Source organism: Lissotriton helveticus, chromosome 8, assembly GCF_964261635.1.
Source record: "Lissotriton helveticus chromosome 8, aLisHel1.1, whole genome shotgun sequence".
NCBI lineage: Eukaryota > Metazoa > Chordata > Amphibia > Caudata > Salamandridae > Lissotriton > Lissotriton helveticus.
Window position 1 is genome coordinate 1448347255 of NC_136069.1, and position 25113 is coordinate 1448372367.

Here is a 25113-nt window from a genome sequence, read left to right on the forward strand (position 1 = left end):
ATCTGCTGTGCCTCTGAATTGTAGGTGAGGATCATGCGTGTTGTGTCATTGCCATCTATGTTTGTATCTTCTGAATTCTCCTGAAGTGTTGTGATTCTCTTTACACTTTCTGCCCGTTCTCTGGCCTTTTTGAGTACCCAATTATTATATCCGCTGCTGCGGAACCTTTTCGATGATATTCAAACTTTCTTCTGTGTACGCCTCACTGTTATTACAATTCCTTTTTGCCCTCAGCAGTTCGCCATATGGAATACTCCATTTGAGTGTTTCTGGGTGGCTGCTGAGGGCATGTAGGATGCTGTTCCCTGCTGTGGCTTTCCTGAAAAGAGTGGTACACACCTTGTCTTCCTTAATCTCCAGACATACATCTAGGTACTCCGTTCTCTGTGCGTCAATGATGCCTGAAAGTAAAATATTGTATTTGTTGGTATTTAATTTGGCAATGAATCTTTCTGCATCTACATTGGTACCCCTCCAGATGATGAACAAGTCATCAATGTAGCGTAGCCACATGATGACTTTCTGGAGGTCCTCCTTAAGGGTGGTGCTTGCAAAGATCTCTTGTTCCCAGTAGCCCATAAATAAATTCGCAAAACTGGGAGCAAAGCAAGAACCCATTGCAGTATCATTGACCTGCCTGTAGAGGGCGCCGTTAAAGGAAAAAAGGTTATTTTTTAGACAAAATTCCTTCATCTCAATGATCATTGTAGTGTGTTCTCGGTATCTGAGTGGTCTATTTTTTAGAAAATGCTCACATGCTTCTAAACCATGTTCGTGGTCTATGATGGTATATAGTGAATGCACATATAAAACCAAAAACAGAAGTTCGGCCTTCCAAGTCAGATTATCAATTTTGCAGAGAAAATCTTTGGTGTCTCTCAAATAACTGGGCAGTTGTGTGACAAAGTCCCTAAGGAAATGATCCACATATTTGGAAATGTTTTAACTGACGCTCCCAATGGATGAAACAATAGGGCATCCTGGTGGTCTGGTGCTGTCTTTATGTAACTTGGGTAAAAGGTAGAGGATGGAAAGTTTAGGCTGGTCTTTTATAAGGTAACAGTATCCCTCCCATTCCAAGAGTCCCTTGTCCCTCCAAGTGGTCAATTTCTCCCAAATGTCAGTAATACTGTGATTGTAAACCTCATGTGTTAAGAGTATGTAGACCTTGGTGTCACTCAGTTGTCGAAGAGCCTCATTAATATATACCTCTCTGTCTAAGATGACAATATTGCCCCCTTTGTCAGCCGGGCGGATTACAATATTGGTGTCTTTATTAAGTATGGGCAAATTTTGCGAATTGGCAATCTGCGAAATTGCGTATTTACGGATTGGCAATCCGCAAAATTCGCGAACTCTTGCGAATTTTGGGGATTTTTTTGTGTTCGCAAGTGTTTCTGCCATTTCGCGAGGGTTTTTTACCAGTTCGCAAGCGCGAACTTACTTGTCAGGTAGCAACGGTCGCGTTCATCACAGCACCCTCTTTTTCACCACTGCCACCCTCTGTTTCACCACTGCCACCCTCTGGCTCACCCATGCCACCCTCTGGTTCATCACTGTAGATTATGGGGGGAAAAGCACACCTGCCCTGCCTCAACTGACATGAATGAATTAGGGGCTGATTAATGTGTCACTGAATTTGAACTTACAGTCTGGCACCTGCTTCCTTATCTGTAATTGCTTTCTGTTGCAGTGTAATTTTTTTTAACAGGACCTTTGTGGCATACTTGTAGCTCTTCTCTGAGCCTGCTGTGAGGGTCAGAGCAGGGTCATAGAATAGTTGCAGGTAGGCAACTGAACTCTGGAGGGGCCCCTCAGGAAGCACTACAGGGAATGGTTACTAATGATAAGATTGAACTTTTGCACCTGCTGAGTGCTCTCAGTTTTGCAAAAATCATTTTTCTGCAATTTGGCGCGATTCGCGGGGCACAAATTCGCGTGAGATCAAATTCGGAAGCCGCAAATTCGTGCGAATATACGATTTGGTTTTTTTGCGGCGTGTTAGTTCGTGTGATTTTTTGCGTTTTCGCAAGCCGCTTGTAGCGCAACGTTGCGAAGTTACCCTAGTGGTCGTTCATGGGCGCGGCCATCTTGTTTGCATGACGTATTTCCGTTTCCGGACGCTATGTGTAATCTGGCAAAGTGTGCGGCTCGCTAGTACAAGTTTGCGTGTGATCGCGGGGGAAATCTCGCGCGAACTTACCCACGGGGTCGTGAACGGGCTCAGCCATCTTGTTTTTTATTCATTGCTATGGTTCTGGGCATGCTTTCTGTATTCTCTGTCAATCTCTGCCATCTTTGCTTGTTTGAAGTTTTTTTTAATCTATTTTACTTATTATCTATCCCTCTTTTTTTCTAGCTCTATATTTTTGTGTTTTCTGCTACTTTTGGTTAATTTTAAACTACTTTTTTAAACTCTTTTCTTTTCTTCTTCCCTATTCTATTTCTTATTTATTATTTACCTTCCTTTCTGCCCAGACCTTGGTAAAGGGAGCCGGGAAGCAGCCTGAGAAGGGGAAGGGTCCCACACCACGTGCCCGGCTCCCGTGCGGGCGTTTGAGGGGGGAGCAAGTCATAGCCCGGGAGATCTTTAGCGCGGAGGAGGACGCCGCACTAGTGTTTTATGTCCAGCGCCGCCTCCCCAGGACCATCATGGCAGGCGGCAAGATCGCTGGCGGCTACGGGCTACGGGAGCGCCGAAAGCGGTGGGAGAAGGTGTGCCGGGCCATGTTTCAACACTCTCGGGTCCGGCGCACCTACAACTAGGCCACCCACCGTTGAACGGATCTCCTGGACCGGGAACGCGACTTGCTGGACCTGCTCGACATCGAGATCCCCGGGCTTGGTGAGTAGTAGTAGCTATTTCTAGCTATTTCATCACAACTCTGTTTTCTCCTGCTCTGGGTGTTATTATATTGCAAATTTTTGTTTTTTTACCAAGAGCAATAATGCTGCCGATTACATTGTAGGTAAATTATATTTCGAAATCTTCTGTGCATTTCAGGTGCACTGCTCTCCTTCTCAGTAGCGTTGCTACTATGCTTATTTGTTTTCGATTTTGTGTTCATTTCATTGGCCTGAGAAATTATATATGAGTGTAGTTTAAAGAACTGCGTAATGCTAGACACTAAGGGTTAGATTTTCAATTACCGGTGCATCCCTGCAAAGTAGCAGGGATGCGCCAGTAATTGTGCGCCACGCCACCACCACCCATGGTGCGCCGTATTTACAATGCCTCGCACCATGGGCCCAAAACGTCACCGAAGCGTTACGCATCTGTGCCGTAAAGGCGGCGCATTGCTGGAGTTGCGTCGCAACGATGGCGCAGCTCCAGCAATGCTCTGGGGTGCCCTATCTCCCTAATGCTGTGTCAAGCCGTACGTCTGCTTCAAGCAGGCGCAGGGTTTGAGTCACGCATCATTGTCCTAAAAGTGACTGATTGAAATCTTGTAGATTTCCCTCAGCCACTTTTAGGATGCGTTCCTGCGCAGGAACGCCCTCCCTTGCGCCGGAACGCCCCCTGATGGCGCAGGGCTTTACAACGTGATGCATCTCCCATATGCGTCACGTTGTTAATATACGCCGCACCATGGCGCCTCTTTTGTTCTGCCGCTGCGTCACAAAAGTCACGCAACAATGGAGCAAAAGAGCCGCAAGGGGCTTGTAAATCTGCCCCTACAGACTCAAGTCCAGTCCTTCCTTTGTACACCTGGCAATAAGAAGAAATAATGGTGGTGGATTGATAGTTTGAGTATTTAGTGACTGATTAATGTAGTAGGAAACTTTTTAGTGTTGTCGCTGATCTGCAATCACGATGGAGTTTGTCTGTCACTTCGCCGGGCTGAAGACGGCTGTAATGCCAGAAACCGGTGCTCGGAAGCTTGTTTCCGGTCCATGGAAGGCATGGCTTGACAGTTCGGGCTGGACTGTTCCCATAAGGCACAGGATCAGACTGATTTGCATATAGCCATGTCTGAACTGGGGTGGCAGAGTGGGCTAAAGAACGGTGAAGGATTAAACCCAGATCTTTTGACTGGGTGTGAGTGTTTGATTGGTTCAGATGCTCCGTCCATTACCACCCCCTTTTGTACCGCCTGCCAGTCCTAGGCGAACCTTTTTAGTAGTTTGTTTAGTGAGTTACATAACTTTCCAAGTCGACGGTCCGCAAATCAAGCAATACTAATATCGTAGTAGACCACATGAGATAGGTCAATATATCCCGTGGAATAGTTGTCTATTTGCTATTTCGCCAAAATATTTTGTTATTGTTCTTTTGAAATGTTTGATTTGGTTGACAACAATCATCCATGTTTTCGGGTCTTTCTTTCTTTCATGTTGTACATCAGCTCCCCCAGGGGCAAGAGGACAGAGGAGGAGGGGTTATCGGCTGCTGCTGCTGTTCAAGGCCAGGATCGGTCAGGCGAGGGCTCCTTTGCTGGCCCCGGTAAGTTTTAATTTTAATATAGAGTACCTATTTTTTCCTAGCATTCCTCATTCGATTTTTTCTAAATCGTCTTTGATCTTCTTGTAGACTGTATCTAAATTCTTATCCTGCCTCTACTATGACTCCCTGTGGTATTACTAGATTATTCTTATTAGTCTGTCTGTGTAGCTAACTAAGATTGCACATTTGGCAAAAGGTGTTAAACGAAACTCCCATTCTAGTCAGCAATAGCTCTATGCACTGAATGCAGTCCTCTGGGATTGTCCATAATGTCTTTTCAAGTCTTCTAAATGTTTATGCTTTGACAATTACCAACAATAAAAAGGTGAATGACCACCAAGAAAGAATAAGATACTACTTTACTTTTTGTTTGGATACGAGGACAATCCATACTACTACTGTTGCAGGGACAAATCTGCACAAACAGAACTATGGACACTAAATAGGGCATTGTATATAATAGGCGCAGGTAGACTTTCCACATACCTCAGTGATATCAGACTTTGAAGAACCCCCAATCTCCTTACTGACTAGATAGTGTGGCAGAGTCATTTAGCTCCCGAATTCATCGATGATTGATCCCCAATGATGATTATCTAACGATGATTATCCAACGCAGGACAAGAGTCCAGAAGTGTCAGAGGCACCTTTTGCTCATTCAATCTTGACCAAAAACCACAGAGTCTATTTAAGTTTTAAAGCTTTATTAAAAGTAAAAATATTTATTAAAATCAAGCTTGTCATAAAACATAAACGGTTGATTAAAAATGGAAAAGTGCTTAGTGATTTATTTCACACATTTATTGTGGGCGAGCCGAGCCCTCACCTGGTTTGAACTTTAATTTTTCTTTTTGGTGCTGAATCGTTGGTCACTCCGTCCTAATGATGATGATTTGTTCTTAGAAGTGAAGCTTCTGTCTGTTATGAGAAAAATGGTGCGTGTTAAAAAGCAAGCATTCATCAGTTGTGCCAAAAAGTGCAGCAAGACAACACCCTCCCCTGGAAAAAGGGACATTTTTACTTTAGAGTAGACAGTTACAAATTATTAGATTGGTTTCTGTATTCACATTTCTTCATTCCTAGACAAAATACTAGTGAGTGATGTATGTCTATGACATCTAACATTCTTAAATGTACTTTGTAGGTGGAACATCTGGTGCTGGGCCCAGCGCGGAGGTGGAGGAGGACACTTCTGGGGAGGAGGCGGTGCAAGTGCCGGACGAAACTGCTGTGCCGGTTGCCACGGTAGTGGCGGGCAGTGGTAAGCTCTTATATTCCTTACTTATTGAGATTGCAGACTGCATAGTGTGCTCTCTGCACGGGTGTAGTATATATGTTCTACAGTTAAGTTACTATCTTGTTAAGCAGACTTTCAAATTTAGAACAAAGTTTTTATCAACCAGATAGTAGCCTCCTCTAAATTTACTTCAACTCAGCGGTGAATTTTTTTTCGAGAATCCAAATCAGATCTGAGATGAACTTGATGGATGGGATGAACGAAAAGCGAAAGAAGGGTGTAAGTAAGTTTTGGAAGGACGAGCAAGTTAAAAGTAATGATGACTGACAAAGAAGAATGATATGTGTTTGATTGGTGCCAGAGGTGGCTGGGAAGGAATATGATGCATGGCTGGGTGAAGGATGAAGCAAGGATGGGTGGAAGGAGAACAGCCTGGGTGGGTGAAACAGAAACTGTATGTGTGCGCAATATATGCTTTGGTTGAAATTCAAATGCAAGTCAAGCACGGATGTATGGCTTGCGGTTTCCCAAATAAAATGAAAAGGTTGTTTTCCCGTGAGAAAACTTAAGGTTTGTCCAGATGAGAGAAATGAAGAAGAATGATTGACATATAGTTTGAATGGATGGATGCCTGGATCATGGTACTATCTGACTCTTAGATAGCATATGTGTATCTAGAGAGAGTAGACGGTCACTGGATGAACTAAGTGTTACTTTGAATAGCATGTAACACCGCACCCGCACGTCCGTCCCAGTGCAGGAAAGGCAAGGAAAAGAAGTTGTAATTTTGTCCGAATACTACCATGAATAGTAGCAGTAGTTTGTATTGCAAGCACAGCATATATCCGGCTATTACGATGGCCACTCACTACCTCTATTCATAAGTTTAGTAGAACTCGGTCATTCATGTGTGGATGTATCACTGTTCACTCAATAAAAAGCAAAGCACCTAAAGTCATCCCATATGTAAGCAAATACATACCATGTGCAGTGATAGATAATCAGATTATTTATCTTCTTCATTTTCCTTTTCTAGTATTCATTGGCACTGTAGGGTGAAAGTTAAATTAATTAAGCAGTAGCCCTTGTAACAGAGTATTCTCAGTGCCACCCGTAATAGAAAAGTAAGAGCATCACCACCTGCATGTACTGGACTGGTACAGTAACGCAAGTCTGTCTCACTCATCATGGCGGGCGTCTGTTTTTCTCGGGTGCAAGTTGACTGCGCTGGCATTATGCCGCCTTGCAGAAGTTAATGCACCAATTTTGCTAAACAAGAGAGAAGAAGAAGAATAAGACTGGTGTACTGTCATAGTCGACTCTAATGAAGTGAGTCCATAGTGCTCGTAGAATTGATTCCTTAACCTCCCAGTAATGTTAGAGCAAGGATGAAGAAGTGGGAGGTTAGATAGATACTGGCCACAATAGTTATGTACTGCGCTTGCAAGTTACTAGTTCTACTGTGACACAACTTTCTGCTGAATCATTTTGTGTTAATCTTAAAGAGCATTGGTTACAGACTATGGGCCTCATTAGGATCGCGGACGGACTTGCGTCCGTCCGCGACCCCAGAGGATGAGGGAACGTCCGCATGGGCTGCGGCGTTCCCTCATGTGCGATTAGGATGTGACCGCCACCCTGGCGGTCACATCCTGGATATTTAACATTGCGGAGGGTGCTGCTTCAAGCAGCACCCGCCGCAATGTTAAAAGTGCATGTTTAACATTTACATGCACAAAGCGGCAGGCACCGCGCGGTGCCTGCCGCTTTGTGCATGTAAATGCTGGGGGGTACCATAGGTACCCCCCATGTGCACCCCCCACCCGCCAACACCCTGGGGGCCCACAACGGGCCCCCAAAATCAAAAGTACACATGCTTTTCCACGGCGGAAAAACCGCCGCGGAAAAGCATGTTTAGAAATGCATCCTAATTCGGCTGGCGGTGTCTGATAGACACTGCCAGCCAAATGAGAGCTTTTCCGCCGCGGTTGTAATCCGACCGCGGCGGAAAAGCGGCAGACAGAAACCAAGACCCACCAGCCATCGTAATGCGGCGGTGGGTCTTTGGTGAGTCCGCAGAGGATTTTCCGCCTCCTCCGGGCCGGAAGTGGCTTCCGCCGGCCCGGAGGAGGCGGAAAATCCTCCATCATAATGAGGCCCTATGTCTTTCTTTCTTCATATAGATGCTCCTTCCAAACCAACACGGAAGGAGCTGGCTAAAAGGGCCCGGCAACGGAGGCTGGAGGCCACTGTCGCCGAATATCGGCGGCTGGTGGCCCAGGAGGGGGAGGACACGCAGAGTACGTCAACAACATCCACAGCGACACATGCATCCTCCTCCGCGCTCCCTCGGTCAGCCAGTCAGCGCAGCAGGTCTCCAGAGGTACGGAGCCGGGGTACCGCAGCCACCCGCCACCGCAGAGCAGCAAAGAAATCAGCTGCCCCCCACAGCAGGTGCAAGGCACGCGTGCACGCCTTTCACTTAGGGTGTCCTACCTCGAGCAGGAGCTCCTCAACACCAAAACCCTGCTCGAGACCCTCCGCAAGGAGCATGCCGACCTGGCCCGAAAAGTCAACAGCAGCCAGCAGTAGGAGGAGACTGTCCCTTGCCCCTTTTTTAAAGGCTTCTGGGGGGTGGGAATTGGGAGTTGGGTTTTCTACTTTTTTGGACTTAGTTTTCACGGACATTCGTTGGGGTTCGGGAGGGGGGTGGGTTGGGTCTTGCGGGAGATTATTTATGTTAGAGATATATAAATATACTTTAAACTTTATCTTAGCATACGTTTTTTTTACTGCTTTTGAGGCTGGTGGGTGGGGGTTTAACAGTAAGTTTGTTTTCCTGAAACTTAAGTGGCATCTTGATTCAAGTTGTGTAAGTACTAGTAATTGCCCAAATGTTTTCAAAACTAAGTGCCTGTCACAGAGTAAGTGAATTCAATAGTCCTAGGACCGTCAGTCTCTCGTCTCTCCTAATACTCCATTATACTACCTCCCCCAAACGCTTATCTTACCTGTAATTTGTGTTTGTAAATAGGGCCAGGCACAGGGCTGGCTGCACAGGAAATGGCGATTAAGGTTGGCAATCCTGGGCGGATGAAATGTCATCATTGCGGTGGTACTTGTGGTGTTACACAGTGGCAGTTGCAGCATCTGAAAAAAAAAGAAAATGAAACCTTGTTTGTCCTTACCGTAGCATTAGAACGGTACGATAGAGAATATAGCAGGTGACAGTACACTAGAACAGTGCCACAATGTAGCCTAACAAATGGTAAAGTATTGAAAGTATAACTAGTACTTGCGTTGAATTTCTTTGACATTGGCTAGTACTACAAGAAATAGTACTGAAGGTGAAGGACACAGCAGCGTAATCATTTGCCACGTCTAGGAGGAGGATGTTCTTGATGACCAATCAAGTTGATGGCGCACATGAAAATGTGCTTTCATTTGCCAATAGTGACTCAGTGTCAAGCTGAGTAAGAATATATCCTCGGATTCCTTCACCAGCCTGTTGCTATGACCTTATCCTTCCCAGCAAGTGTGTGAAATTATTGCTGTCATTTAGTCACACATCAATCAAAACCACACATCCCGGGGGAAAGAGGGTTAGGGTTTGGAAAATGGATGGGAATGGGGGTTTTTGGGAAAGTTTTGTTGAGAGAGAAGGAAAAAAAAGCACAGCATGGACAAACAATAATTGAAGATAAACAAATCTTTGGGTACAAAGCTATCCATAAATCTTTTAAGTGACATAAAGGAAGTGCATGCACTACTGCATGCATGGTTACTGAAAAGTAAGTAGTACTTTCGACAACCGTGAATGAAAGAATGCAACAGTACAAGGCTGCAGTAATAATTATGCGTTTTCACTTGCCTATCTCTGCACTCAGAGAAACACTTCTTACATGAAATTAAGTTTATAAAATAGCAGAAGTAAAACCTATAGAATGGCTGTAGGGATGAGTTTAGAAGCAGAGATCAAAGAAATGCAGAGTCACACTCATAGAAGTTCACAGCAATAACATTACTTAAAAGATAATTAGAAAAGAAGGGATACTGTATCTGTATGTTGTTGTAGTTGTCCTGTTGAATTTGGCAAGTTGCATGCATCCAACCATTCCTCCTATTAGCGGGACTCCTCCATTCCATCTGACGCTCCGTCCATCAATGTTGGTGACCAGAAGACACCCTGTCCACTGCCTGCCTGGCGGATGCTGAATTGCGGCTCGCTAATGTGAAGCCTGACTTCATCCTTTTTTTCCCATTGCACAGGCTGAAACCCAGCCTGTAATTATTGATAGAAAAAAGGGAAGTGATATTAGAACACCACTGACAAATAAATATAAGGTATGTACGCTGTGTAGTGCAAAAAGTCACACTTTGAGTTTCCTAATAGACAGTACAATATTTTTGAAAGTGCCTACTCTGTCTGAGTCTCCTTTTGAAGGATAAATATGTATGGGCGAATTAATTTCGCGGATCTTTCCCCTCAAGCTAGATGTACTGTAAACTGTGTTTTAGAACAAAATTAGACCTTCCCAGCAGTGCTCCCAGACCCTTACTAAACCCAGTCGCAAAAATGTAGAAGACCCCCAATCAGATCTCCAAAAAGGAGGTCTAGTAGAAAATGGTGACAAAACGTACTTTGAAAGTAAAGTAGGCCCAAACCCCCCCTTACCCACAATGGATTGTATTCAAACCACTTGCAAGCAAGCAAAAGTATCCATACCCAGCATTGCTCCAAGCCTCGCAAACCCCCCCCACAAACACCAGGAACCCCCACAAACAGCCCCCCGAAAACGGTAGAGTGAGCGAAATCTCACAAAATGCAAAAACTTTTTCCCCAAGGATTGTCTCCAAAACACTTTCTTTCGGGTATTAGACCTTTCCAGCAATGGCCCCAGAACTGTCAACCTGGGCGAAAACAAGTTTAACCCCCCCAACAAGCCAAAAGGAAAAACCCGGGAAAAGCCACACTTAAAAAACTTTGGGCCTACCTGGAATTCAGTCCAAATGCGCTCTGCAGCTAGGCCCTAACTCCCCTTTTCCACCATGGATTTCCTGAAAAACAAATGCAATCAACATTAGACTGTGCCAGCAGTGCTCCCAGACCCCAAAATCCACCCACAAACACCCGGAACCCCCCCAAACAGCACCTCAAAGACAAGCAAGTCAGCAAAAACGCAAACAAAGTTCACCTTCGATTTTGTCCAAACCACTTTTATCCGGTATTAGACATTCCCAGCAATGGCCCCAGACCCCTGCAGCCACCCGCAAAAAAGCAGAACACCCCCAAACAGGCAAAAAGATAAAATGGTTCTACTACCTTCAATTCTGTCCAAATACGCTGTGCAGCTAGGCCCTAACTCCCCTTTTCCACCATGGATTTCCTGAAAAACAAATGCAATCAACATTAGATTGTGCCAGCAGTGCTCCCAGACCCCAAAACCCACCCACAACAACCTAAAAGCCTGCCAAACAGCACCCCAAAGACAGGCAAGTGATCAAAAACGGAAAATCTTTTTCTGCTCCGATTTTGTCCAAACCACTTTTATCTGGTATTAGACCTTCCCAGCAATGGCCCCAGACCCGTCAACTCACCCGCAAAGAAGTAGAACACCCCCACAATTGCAGAGTCTTTCTTCATTGGGCGTAATCCAGCCATCTGCTTTGAGGGAAATAGGAGTCTGGAGGAGGAGGAGGATAGATTCTTGTGAACTTGTGAACCTGAGGAATGCAGACTGCGGCACCTTCAAATCAATAAGCAAACAAGTGAAGACAGTTCTGCTGATGGGCTTGTTTTTGTGATTAGGTGATTAAAGTTTTTTTATATAGATTTTGCAAAACAAAGAAAGACAGACACACAGGAATAAAAGTGAATAAGGACGAAAAAGAAAGTTAGTGATTCATTGACTCATTTTCAGGGCTCGGTGTCAGGGAAGAAGAGCTCGTCCTCAAACTCTGCGAATTCAGACGGGAGTAGGTCACTTAACAGAGAAGAACTTCCCTCATCTAAGTTGGTGTCCTCCTCGTCTTCTTCCTGCGTGCATTCTCGTATTTTGTAATCTGGTGGTATGAAGTGCTGATTCATCTTGATCATTGTTAACCTCTCCACATTTTTGGGCGAGAGGCGGGTCCTTTTGGAAGTTACAATGCCACCAGCAGCACTGAAAACACGTTCAGAAGACACGCTTGCGAGTGGGCAAGACAAGTAATTTATAGCTAGGTTGGTGATCTCTGGCCACACATCTGTTTTCCCATGCCAATACGCCAATGGGTCATGAGAAAGATGGACCTCTGTTGAGTCATTCAGATAGGCCTGCACCATCGACTCAAGGTTCTCCAGGGTTCCTCCACTTTGCATACTTTTTTCTGGGACCATTTCAGAAGCAAACCCAAGCTGAGTTAGCCAATCCTCTTCTTCACACAATATTACTGTTGTGTCTGGTGCAGATGATACGGTTGCTGGTGTCGTTAACGCTGAGAGAGAAATCACTCACTTCTGCCACAGCCACAAATGCAGAAGTGGATTTTTTTAACTGCGGATGGCCTGCTGATGCTGATGTACTGCCTTTTCCTTCAATTTCCTGCCGTTCTCTTTCAAACCGAGTGGCTTACACAGCTAGCCAATGTTTGTACTTTGTAACATCTGCGTCATCAAAAGGAAAGAATACTCTGCCTGTCACTGCCTTTTTGTACCGTGGATCCAGAATAGTAGCACAAATGTAATGCTGTTCTGTGTTGATCATTTCAAGACGATCATCGCCAAGTAGGCGGTGTAATAACTTCTCCGCCAACTCAAATGCTTCTTCCTTTCCATCTTTTTCAAACTTAGAACACACCGCCTTCAGTCGGTGCTCTAGCATGCTCAACAATGGGATAGCTTTTCCCAAATTACAGTCCTCCCTGCTGACTGCACGCGTGAAGACCTCAAAAGGACGAAACATGTCTGTCAGGCTTTTAACTAGGTCCCATTGCTCCACCTGTATCCTCATGTCTATCATAGGTATACCCAGTTTAAAGAAATACTGTTCGACTACCGCATACTGCTCATACAGACGCTCAAGCATGTAGAAGGTTGAGTTCCAACGTGTTGCCACCTCCTGGATCAGTGCTTTCACTGGCAATTTACGTTCATGTTGCAGGCACCTCAGCAGCTTCCGGGCCTTAAAAGAATGGTTGAAATGTGTGCACATTCTTCGGCAGGTGGTCAGTAACTCGGAGACTGGACTTTCTTCACTCAAGAATTTTTTAACAACCAGGTTTATACAGTGCGCCAGACACGGCACTCTGAAATAGTTACCCATATCCATGGCCTTAACTACATTGGCGCCATTATCCGTGGAAACATAACCAATCTTGCGTTTTCTTGGGGACAGCCATTCAAAGACCTTTGTGTTAAACTCATGCAAAATGTTTTCTCCTGTATGACTTTTCTCCATGGCAAACATGGCTATTGTTGCATGTTTCCTAGCAGCTTTATAAACTTTGTCCTCGTCAAGACCTGCGATTATCTTTGCTTTAACCCCTGAAAAAGAGACCCAGTGTGCAGTGATGCACATGTAATCAGTGGCTGCGCAACTGGTCCACATGTCTGTTGTCAGATGTATAGTATGAACAGCACTCTTCTGCAAAGCTGCCCCAATCACCTCCAGCACATCTTCATGTAGTGCTGGTACCGCAACTTTGGCAAAATAGAACCGGCTAGGAACCTTCCATTTAGGGCAGAGCGTTGCCACCATTTCAAGAAAACCCACCCCTTCCACAAAAGAAAAAGGGAGAAGGTCCAGCGCTAGCATTTTAGCCAGCTTACTGTTATACAGACGCGCCATTGGGTGGTTTCGTTCTTATGGCGCTTCTGAAAACAACATGCTTCTAATGGTGGGCTGGACCATTTTACGGGATGATGATGACTTCTGCGACCCAGTTACGCTCAGTGATGATGAACTTTTTCGCATTGGTGTCTCACTCTCTCCCACACTCTTAGTGTGGCTCATATATCTTGCAGGGGGTGTGCTGCTGACAGGGGTACTGGGTGTAACTGAAGAAATGTTTGACGCTTCTTCTTCCTCCTCGTCATCAGCAGATGAAACATCAACGGATACAATTTGTTGACTTGCAATTCGGGCATCCTTGATCTCCCTTAGGTGCGCATGCCATTTGACAGTGTGCTGTCTCTCAAGATGACCTCTCTGGCCTCCGGTACCATAGTTGGTACCAAGCTTACCACGACTAACTCGAACCTTACAAATGGTAAAAATGGCTATGTTTTCCCTTGTTGGGCTAACACTAAAGAAGTCCCAAACTACGGACTTCAAACGTCTGTGGGGGCGGAGGAGGCGATACTCGGAATGCTGCTAATGCCAGATGAACTGGAGGATGTGTGTTGCCGAAATTTAGTACGTTGTGCACTTACAGCACCACTAATTGAGGAAATGGAGGTCGAGGTGGATGGAGGTCCCTTCTGGCGAGAAAATATGGAAGCTGTAGGTGGTGGTGTACTAGTTAACTGCATTCGTGGTGGTCCCATTCCCACGTCGCCATCATCATCATCACGCTCAGCAGCATTTCGGGCTAGGGTTAAAATGTCTGTGTGCTGCATGCCCGCTGAGGCTGGAGTGACGTCTATGATGACTGCGTCGTCGTCGTGAGAGTCTTCATCAGCAGGAGTATACGCCACTTCTTGTTCAGCGTCATCATCACACTCCATAACTCTGAGAATTTCGGGGACCTTCCTTTTACGCTTAGCTACCTTTGTCAGATCATGGTGTGCCTCACTCTCAGACGGCCGTGGTGGTTCCCAAGTTTCATCCATATCATCAGAAGGAAGGGGGCTTGAAGAAGAAGTAGACACCATCCTTGATCTTTTCCTTGCTGGGGATCTGGAAGACAATGAATCATCAGGAGGAGTGGCTTCCTCATGTGATACCTCGGCTTGAATGTCGATTTCCTGATGTGCCCCTACTTCGGGAGGAACAACTATTGTGGGCACTTGTGCCGCTCCATGCACCTCTGCTTGCCCCTCTCCTTGCGCCGCCTCTCCTTCCACATGTACTTGGGCTTGTACTTGCACATGTGGTTATTGTTGCGGCTGTGGTTGTTGAACACTCGTCAGATGAGTTACAACAACCTGTGTTGATTGAGGGATGCTGCTACTTTCTTGCGATGAGCCAACATCACTGGTCGATGGTGATTGAACAACTATACTGGCTGCCTCTGCAGCACTCAAGGGCTTGGACCTAAGTTGGCGTGGTGGTGGTGGCACTGAGCCCAATGGAGCGGAGGTGCTGCTCCCAGCTTGGTCCCCAGCAGACCCCGCTGCTGCTGCAGGCATACTTTTTTTTCCCCCAAAAAATGTGGCGGTCGTCACACCAGTCTCCTTGGTAAGTGGCGCCAGTTGCTTCTTCTGCTCCTTACTGGCAACTTTCTTGCTAGAGGAGCTACGGGCAACTTTTTTTGGGGCCATCTTCTTCAGATGTCAGAACAGCAGGCCGCAGTTGCACAAGTTGCAGAGTTGTCTGTGGCCACACGTGACGATGTGCTGCACACATCGCAGCAGGACTTCTTCCTGGCACTGATGAGGAACGATGAGGCTGATGATTCGTCTTTCTGCACCTAAAAGCAAACGAAGCCAGAGGTACATCAGTTAAAAAAATGTTGCATATGTAGCGCTTCAATTAATAGTTTGCAAGTAAGCATTTTTATTATACCCACCCCCTAAAATGGAAAGACCAATAAAATGCACCACTAACAGAGTACCCCTGGGCATAATGGATGAAAGCATGGCAGACCTATGACACAATAAAGCACACTGCCTGGCTTCACAATTGCCCCTAGACCCCCACCCACATGGCCAGGCCCTGCCTGGACCAGGCCTCAAAATGGCCCCCACCCACATGGCCATGCCCCATCAAAACTCCAAAAAATCGAAAACCACACAAAAATCACCACAATCCAATGCCATCCATGCCCTCCATGATGTTTACATTAAAGAGACCACACAGAAAGACTAGGCCCATGCACCACTGAGTGAGTACCCCTGGGCATAATGGATGAAAGCAAGGCACATTGGATGCAGGCCTATGGCACAAAGCACAATGCCTGGATTCAAAATGGCCCCTTCACCCCACCACATGGCCCTGGACCAGGCCTCAAAATGGCCCCCACCCACATGGCCATGCCCCATCAACACCCCCAAAAATCGAAAAACACACAAAAATCACCACAATCCAATGCCATCCATGCCCTCCGTGATGTTTACATTCAAGACACCCCACAGAAAGACTAGGCCCATGCACCACTGAGTGAGTACCCCTTGGCAAAAGGCCCCAACAACAGCCCAAAAAATCGAAAAACACACAAAAATCACCACAATCCAATGCCATCCATGCCCTTCATGATGTTTACATTAAAGAGACCACACAGAAAGACTAGGCCCATGCACCACTGAGTGAGTACCCCTGGGCATAATGGATGAAAGCAAGGCACATTGGATGCAGGCCTATGGCACAAAGCACACTGCCTTGATTCAAAATGGCCCATTCAACCCCACCACATGGCCCTGGACCAGGCCTCAAAATGGCCCCCACCCACATGGCCATGCCCCATCAACACCCCCAAAAATCGAAAAACACACAAAAATCACCACAATCCAATGCCATCCATGCCCTCCATGATGTTTACATTCAAGACACCCCACAGAAAGACTAGGCCCATGCACCACTGAGTGAGTACCCCTGGGCAAAAGGCCCCAACAACAGCCAAAAAAATCGAAAAACACACAAAAATCACCACAATCCAATGCCACCCATGCCCTAAATTATGTTGAAATACAACAAAACAGTTGCATCATGCACCCACAACTAACCCTGGTCCTACTGGATACTGTGGCTACCCACAAAATATTTTATTTAATGTTCTGAAAAAGTTCCAAAATTGTAGTTGCAACAACTGTAATGCCCCAAACAAACTTACTTGTGAAATTTCTAATCCAAAAGTGATCCAAAGAAAGTCAAAAAGGCCTCAAATCCAAATATCCAGCAGCATCCACAAAAAGTAATCCTTCCAGGTCAAGATCCAAATCAAAGTGACCAGCACATGAAGAAAGCACTGGGAGGAGCCTGCTGGACAGGAACAGGAAGTTGGAGACTGTGGGGCACTTCCTTCCTCCCACCCCCCCCCCCAAAATGGACTCCTTGCAAAAAAAAAAGGGCAGGCAAATGTCAACCTGAGGAGTTATTCTGATAAAAATCATAATTTTCAAGGTTTATGCTGCCTGCTGGTGGATTTCTTGTGCGAAATTGCAAATTTTGCAATCTCGCAATTGCGAGATTGTCGCTGCCCGCCGCATCTACGTGTTCGCAAGTGTTTACTCCTGCGATGCGTGATCACGGGCCTTTATGACGTACTCGCGTTGCCAAACTCTCGCTGTGCAAGGTGGCAAGCCGCGATGACGTAATCGCGGTCGACAAACTCCCGCGGGATCCTGCAGCAAGATCCAAAATGGCGCAACACACGCAAACATGGAGAAAAACAACTCTTCAAACGCTGAATGACGGTAAGTGAACGCTGCGCGCCGCAAAATTGTGTAGTATTCTATTTGGCAAGTGCAACCAAGCAAAAAAATCCGCTTCGCGCGAATTTGCGAATTTTCGGCAAATTCGCGAGAGTTCGCGGATTGCGAATTTGCCGAAAATCTGCAAAATCCGCGAGCGGAACGGATTTTACGCCCACCGTAAAGATTTCAGAGCCTGTCTTTGAGTGATAGAAAGATTCTGCTGGATGTTCCTCGGTTGTTTCCTACATTTCTGTCTAAGATCCATGAGTCCTTTAACGGTACAGTCATGGAAGGTATCTATGTTGTCATGCCGGAGTAGGGGAATGAAAGTAGATTTTGTTCTAAACTCAGTTCTTATTGCAGCACCTTGTTCTAATTCCATACTGTATAAAATCTGTGTGGTACTAATAGGATCTTCCCTTGACTTGCTCCCTTCATCTAGTTCTGCTAAGATGAGCAGAGTGTCAACATCTACGATTACGAGATTACCTTCACTGTGAGAGTAACTCAGAGTTATACAAACCCTAACTTTGAATTAATTAGCGACAAGACAGGAGGTCAAGCATAGATGGTAAAATATGCTTGCTAAGGTATCGCGTAGACAGGATGTCCGAACGTATTGACTAACATGCGGAAAGGATTGACATGGCAGGGCGCAGAATATCTGAAGCGGAAGACAGCCAGGTGCAAATGGACACAAAGCAGTCCAAGATGGAGAAGCAACTGGTGGCGATAACTGTGAAGGCGGAGGACTTGAAAGGGAGAGCCCGCAGAAATAACATTCGCTTAATGGGAGTGTCGGAAACGACAAACACAGACCCGATGGAACAATTAGTGCAGAAACTGCTCATATCACTGTTGGTGAGAGAGACATTTTCTGAAATCTTCATTGTTGAGAGAGTCCATAGAACACTAGCGCCGAAGCCACCGATCGGATCACGACCGCGACCGATAATAGCATGACTACTCAACTACAGAGACAGAGATGCAGCACTTCAAAAAGCTAGAGAACTGGGCAAATTGAATCATGAGGGAATGGAAATCTCTCTTGTTCCAGATTTTACGGCATCCGTACAGTGTCACGATTCGCTCCCTATGTTCTCGTGTCCACCACCAGGGGGCTGAACTGTGGGACTCTCCAGTGTTGTAATATGCTTCCTGACACTCCCCTGCATGCATATCTTGACTTCCAGCCATTTGGACACTATTTGGGAATTGACATCTATTCCCAATCCATGCCGGGTTTTGTGAAAGCCAGCCTGCTTAGACTTAAAGCCAGCCTACTCATGCCTGAAACTCCATTACCCAGAATTCCCTGCTCACTGCTGTGTCTCCACCCCTGCAGGCCAAGGATGGGTAGAGGAATTCAGCTCACCTGTGGCTGGCTGCTGCTAGCCTGCTCACACCAGCTGTATGTGATTACTGTGAGCTCGTTTAAGCCCCAGCTCCCTTCAGGCAAAGTTTGGTCATTGTAGCTGTTTACCGGTGAGACCAATCCTTGGTTGCAGAGTTCCCTGAGCTTTTGCTATTCTTTTTTCCAGTGTTTCCTGAGCTTTAATTATGCCTTGTTCCTGACCTGCTGCTGTTTTCCCTGTTCCTGAATTAGCACTGCCTGCAGTGCTACCCTGACCCATTAGCCTTAGTATTCCTTGTTCCTGAACTGCAGAAGTTTCCCTTCTCCTGAATTAGCACTGCTTGCAGTGCTACCTTGTTTCCTGAGTTCCTGAGCTATAGCTATTCCCTGTACCTGAATTAGCATTGCTTGCAGTGCTACCTTGTTTCCTGAGTTCCTGAGCTATAGCTATTCCCTGTACCTGAATGAGCATTGCCTGCAGTGCTACCTTGTTTCCTGAGTTCCTGAGCTATAGTTATTCTTTGTTCCTGGGCTTAGCTATTTCTTGTTCCTGTTCTGCACTGCTTGTAGTGCTCTCTTGACTCCTTGTTTCCTGAGCTGTAGCTATGTCCTGTTTCCTTGAACCAGTATTGCCTGCAGTGCTACCTTGACTCCTGAAGCTTTGGTAGTTCCCTGTTCCTGAACCAGTACTGTCTGCATTGCTGCCTTGACTCCTGAGCCTTAGCTCACTTCTTGTCCCTGCCCCAGCACTGTCTTCTCTGCTACTTTGTTTTCTTGATTCATTAAGCTGCACTATTCGAGTATACCCTTGTAGCCTCCCCTTCTGTATATCCGTTTCCAGTCCCTGCCTTGCTTCCCATTTCCTTGGTTCCAGTTCTAGTCTGCTGCCTTTCTATTCTGCTGTCTTACTTCTGTTACCTTGTATGTTTGTTACCTGCTTTCTGCCAAGTGTGCCCTGTCATTTCCTTCCTTTCCTGTTAAGCACTCATCCTTGCTAGCTCCTTGTCTATTGTGCTTGTGTTTAGTTCTACCTTTTTGCTGTTACTGCCTTGCGCCTTCCTGTTTGATCGCCAGGATCCGTAGGCTCAGCTGACTACCTAGGTGGTGTTTCTTGTTCACTGTGAGTTCTGTCTTTGAGTTACATTTATAACATCACTATAGGTATAAGCTCCACAGACCCTGCCTTTGCATGCATATCCTACATGTGGGTATTTGCAGTCAGTATCTGTAACAGCAATTGTGGGTAAGAAACTTACTGAGCTTCAGTCTTACCATGTGGAGCTCCTGAGTGCTTTACCTGACACCCCCCTTTGTTGTTAATGTTGTATTATATATATGGCTTGCACGTCCGTCCTGGGTGTAGTTATCGAATGCTAAATTGCCTTGTGAGTGCCCTTCCTTTCTGAGTCTTACCCATTGTGTTCATTTGTACAGGCTTCCCCTTTGGATCCCTTTTTCTCCTGACTCCCTTTATGATCCTGGGCAGCACTGTACTCCTCCTTTCTGTGTACGTCTTCTACCCAGTTCCCAGTCCTTGTCCAAGTTCCTGACTGTGTTCCCCACATAGTCCCGGACAGTCCCTGACATACAGGAGGCAAGGAAAAAGTTTGGCACAGTGAAACAAAAGCTAAGGGACCTAAACATACAATACGCCATTCTGTATCCAGCCAGACTTAGAGTCACGGAGGGCGGAAAATCGCAGATTTATACGGAACCCCAGGAGGTACTGAAATTTCTTCAACAGAAGGGACGGACAGTTGCTCGGATGAGATCGCCACGAGGAGAACAGGAAGACCAGTCCACATCGAAGGTAGAGTGACTGAGTGTTGTGAATGCAACCAACGATTTATCAAAAGTGCGACAGTTGAACTTGTGCTGCAGAGCGGTTCTTCATCGGGATGCTGATTGCTCAGGGTCACTGGCCTCTAGACCTATGGGAGGCGGGTCGGGAGCGGCGGGACGGCTGTCCCATGCATTGCTGGCCTTACTACGGACGATGACGTACACTTGAGAAGGTGCAAGGTGCGGAATCGTTACTCAGGCACAGATAAGTCGGAGTTTTTCTATTCTTGATTTACATCCTAACATGTGACTTAATGCTAAATACTTATGCGCATACTTCCTTGGGATTGCCTGGTTTATGGAGGGCAGGCTTGCTATGAGTCGCTGACCCATTGGTTGATATTTATCAATGTATAGAGAAATGTTTGGCATCTGATATGTTTGTTATTGGGCGTTCACCCATGTGGATACATTCCACTAGAAACGGGGTGGCAGCTTCAACCCCTCAGTGTGAACCACAACAGTTTATTCATGGTTTTTTTCTTTTAATTATTTTTCTTTCCTTTTTTGTTTTTGTTACTGGAGGTGGAATGGTGGGGTTGTCAGAAAGTTGTTCTGGGACTGGCTCCGCTGAACGGGACCATGCGTAGTGGTTGGTGGGTGGGGGATGGGAAATTATAGAAAATTTCCGGTCTCCATTGCATACACACGCTTGTAAAGCTTTCGTATTATATATGACATTCAAAGGGGTGGAGGATCTACATTGGAAAATAGATGGGGATGGCTAATAATACCATGCCGACCCACAACCTGACATTACTGACATGGAATGTGCATGTTTTTCAAAACCCACAAAAGATCCGAAGAGTGCTGGCATACTTAGACAGGCACGGCGTTGACGTTGCCTGCGATCAGGAGAAACAACTTACATCACACACGGAAGCTAGAGTGGGCACGAGAGGGGCGGCTTATCATATGGCATCCTCATTCTCCACGTACACTAGGGGAGTGATGCTGCTGGTCAGAAGGGGCACTCCCTTTCAGCCAATCACTACGCTAAAAGATGAACAAGGCCGGTATGTGATAGTGCATGGAGACTTTGGGGGCACAATACTGATGATAGGGATGTCTTACGGCCCAAACAGTGATGACCCCGTTTTTACGCCGCCATATTGTCCAAACTTAGAGACTTTCCAAAGGCTACGATCATATGGGGGGGAGATTTCAATATGTGTATTGACACGACCCTGCATAAGTCGACAGGTAATGAGCGCTATGGCAAACCATCAGCTAGGGTGCTGTGGGACGGAATGGATGAATGGGCAATAAGTAAATGTAAATGTAAATAAATGTATGTATACTTGTAAAGCGCACTATCACCTGACAGGCATCTTGGCGCTGTATACCGCTGTGGAACCCGTCCTGGCTTTCCCTGTGTGATGCTCCCTACTGGGCACCCCCAAGGTGAAACCAGGCATCCCAGCGCTTTTAGGGCCGTGGTAGAGATTAAGCAAGCTATTGCCCAGAGTTGCAGAGTGGGGACCCATGATTAGAGTAGGCACCGAGGCGAGAATTATCGAGTCCGTGGACATTGAGCCCAAGACCCTGCCGCGTCGGGAATTGAACCCTGGTCCCGGCCAGACCTCTGCATCAGGGTCTGCCGCTCTAACCATTGAGCCACACTTCTCCACTAATAAGTGATATATGGCGTGTGCGGAATGACGGATGCAAAGAGGGCACCTGCACGTCCACGACACACAACACTTGGTCCACAATAGATTTTTGGCTTGTTACCCAGGATGCTTGTGTGTGGGCCAAGGACATTGAACATTTACCCAAAACATTATCTCATCACTCCCCAGTCCGTCTTACACTTGCAGTCCCTACTTATATACCCAGACAATTTACCTAGTGGTTGTGGGGAGAAACTCTTTTAGATCCAGTGTTCCACAGTGAATTGCGTCAAGCAATCACAAACTATTTCGATTTCAACACAGGGTCGGTGGACAGAGCAGGTTCGCTATGGGAAGCGTTCAAAATTACAATACGAGGGCATTGCATTGGCAAGCATGCTGGTATCCTAAAGGATATACAACTGCAATTAAATATGATTGAGAGAGACATTGCACACCTAGAGGAGGAACATACTCAAACACAGTACCCGTCCCTACTGAAGCAGATAAGGGAGAAAATGGATGATTATCAACAATATGCAGATGATGAAGTGAAATTCAAATCACAAAGATATGTGGCATGTAGGTATAGGGAGGGGGGCAGGCTGGGAAGGGCCTTGTCAAGCAAAATAAAACCAGCACCCACACAATCATACATAACAAGACTGATAGATGATGAGGACTGCACCCACTAGGACACCCGGCCTATTTTGGACTGCTTTAAAAATTATTTTAGTCACCTTTATGGAACCAAAATAACTGCCGGCTCGCACAAAATAGACCGATATCTGCAGGATGTAGCCGTGGCATGGCTGTCGGATACTCATCGCAAATTCCTCAGCCATCACATTACAAAACATGAAATAGTGGATGCAATAAACTCTCTCCCGAACAACAAAGCACCCGGCTTGGACGGGCTACCTGGGGAATTTTACAAGGCATAAAGTGAACTACTGATACCACATTTGGCAGAAATGATCGAGGAGGCATACAACGATGGTAAACTGCCTGCTTCCTTGAGGGAGGCCCTACTGGTGGCACTTCCTAAACCGGACAAAGACTCCAGAAGGTGCGATTCGTACCGACCGTTATATTTAATAAATATAGCTGCTAACATTTTAGCCAATATACATTATTGGATGCCGTGAAAGCCTTTGATTCCGTGGAATGGGTGTATATGTACACAGTGCTGCAGAGGATGGGCTTTCCTGAACAATTTTTGAAATGGATAGAGATACTGTATGCAGACCCTAATGCCAGTGTTAGAATAAATGGTCGTACGTCAGACACCATCTTCATAAGTCGTGGGACAAGGCAGGGATGCCCGCTTTCCCCTACACTGTTTACATTGATAGTAGAACTACTGGCATGCAAGATCTGACAGTTACACTCAGAGGCATCACTGCCATTTAATGTCTGCCCAATTAGCATATCTCTATATGCAGATGACATGGTGCTCTTTACCCAACAACCGGACAGACACTTCAACACACTAACTAGGGAGTATATCAGATTTGAGCATTATTGCGGTTTGTGAGTTAACTGGGATAAGTCGGTGGTCATATCATTCACTCCGGTCGCAACGGCACCCACACTGGACTATCCCCTGAAATGGCACATTGACCCGGTAAAATATCTGGGCATATGGGTGCATAGAGATCCGGACCTAGTGGTGAGGTAAAACTATGGAAGAGCCATGACAAAGCAGGAAGAACAGATAGACAAATGGGTGCGAATGCCCCTCTCGCTAATGGACCACATAGCTTTACAAAAAATGATAGTACTGCCGAAATTTTTATATTTATTCAGTAATATCCCCATTTGGTTGACACAAGCGCTGTTCACGAAATTGAGGACAGCAATGCAGAAGTTAACATGGGCGGGGAAGAAAGCCAGAATACGCTGGGACATTTTAACAAAACCGTACCACAAAGGAGGTTTTGGGGCACCTGATCTACAATTATATCACTATTGTGCGCAGGCACAGCATGCTTATTATTGGCTGCAGCCGGACGTTTATGTTCCACATGTGGCGGTGGAGAGAGACAGTGTATATCCAACGCCATTGACAGCTTTTATCTCGGACCCCTTATCCTTCATCTACAGTGACAGAATACAAACAACAAGGTGTACCTCGTGAGCCTGGCATATGCTGAGGAGTCGAGCTGAGATATCCCTCATCTATGCTCCGCGACTTCCACTCGCGTACCATCCGAAACATTCGGTCACGCAGGAAAAAAGGATGCTACAGCTCCTTGCTGAGATGAAACTGACCACTATGGCGGATGTGTTCCCACGTGGTAGCTTTATTCGGAGCAGTTCGCTCACATGCGCTTACAGATGGCGTTGAAGGACTTATATGACTCGGTCCCAGCAGAGCCACCGACACTGTTAGCTTTACAGGCACTATTGACTGCACCTAGCCGTAGGAAACTGGTCACCCGTTTGTACAACACGTCACAGTCAGAGCAAGCAGCGACAGCTAATAAATCACTTAGCAATTGGGAATTGATGCTGGGGGACACTATAAGCGAACAAGACTGGGATTATATCTGCACTCAACTACAACTGTAATCTATGTATAGTGCATTTTAAATTCCTACTCCAATTCTACTACACTCCGGCCAGATTGCACAAATATGGCCTGCGACCGACCCACAAATGCTACATGTGTGAAAAATTGGGGGCTGATTTTTTGCATATAGTGTGGACCTGCCCATAGATACACAAATACTGGGAGGAAGTAACGGGGCACTAACAGCCATGTTGTCCGAGACGATACCTAATGCACCACGAGTATGTCTCCTGGGAATTTATAAGATAACACCAGTAAGACGTAGAACATTTTTGGTGGTAGCACTATTACTAGCTAAGCGCCGCGTAGCCATGAGATGGGGCAGCAAACGACTCCCTAGATTTAAGGACTGGCTTAAAGATATGACATATTGCAGGGACACTTTAGAGGTCCATTCGGAGGAATTACTGCTAGCATTAGGTCCCTCAGTTTGGAGGAAAACCATGGAGCTGATTTCTGACTATTTTTATTTTGAATGGGTTCTTTAGGAAGTA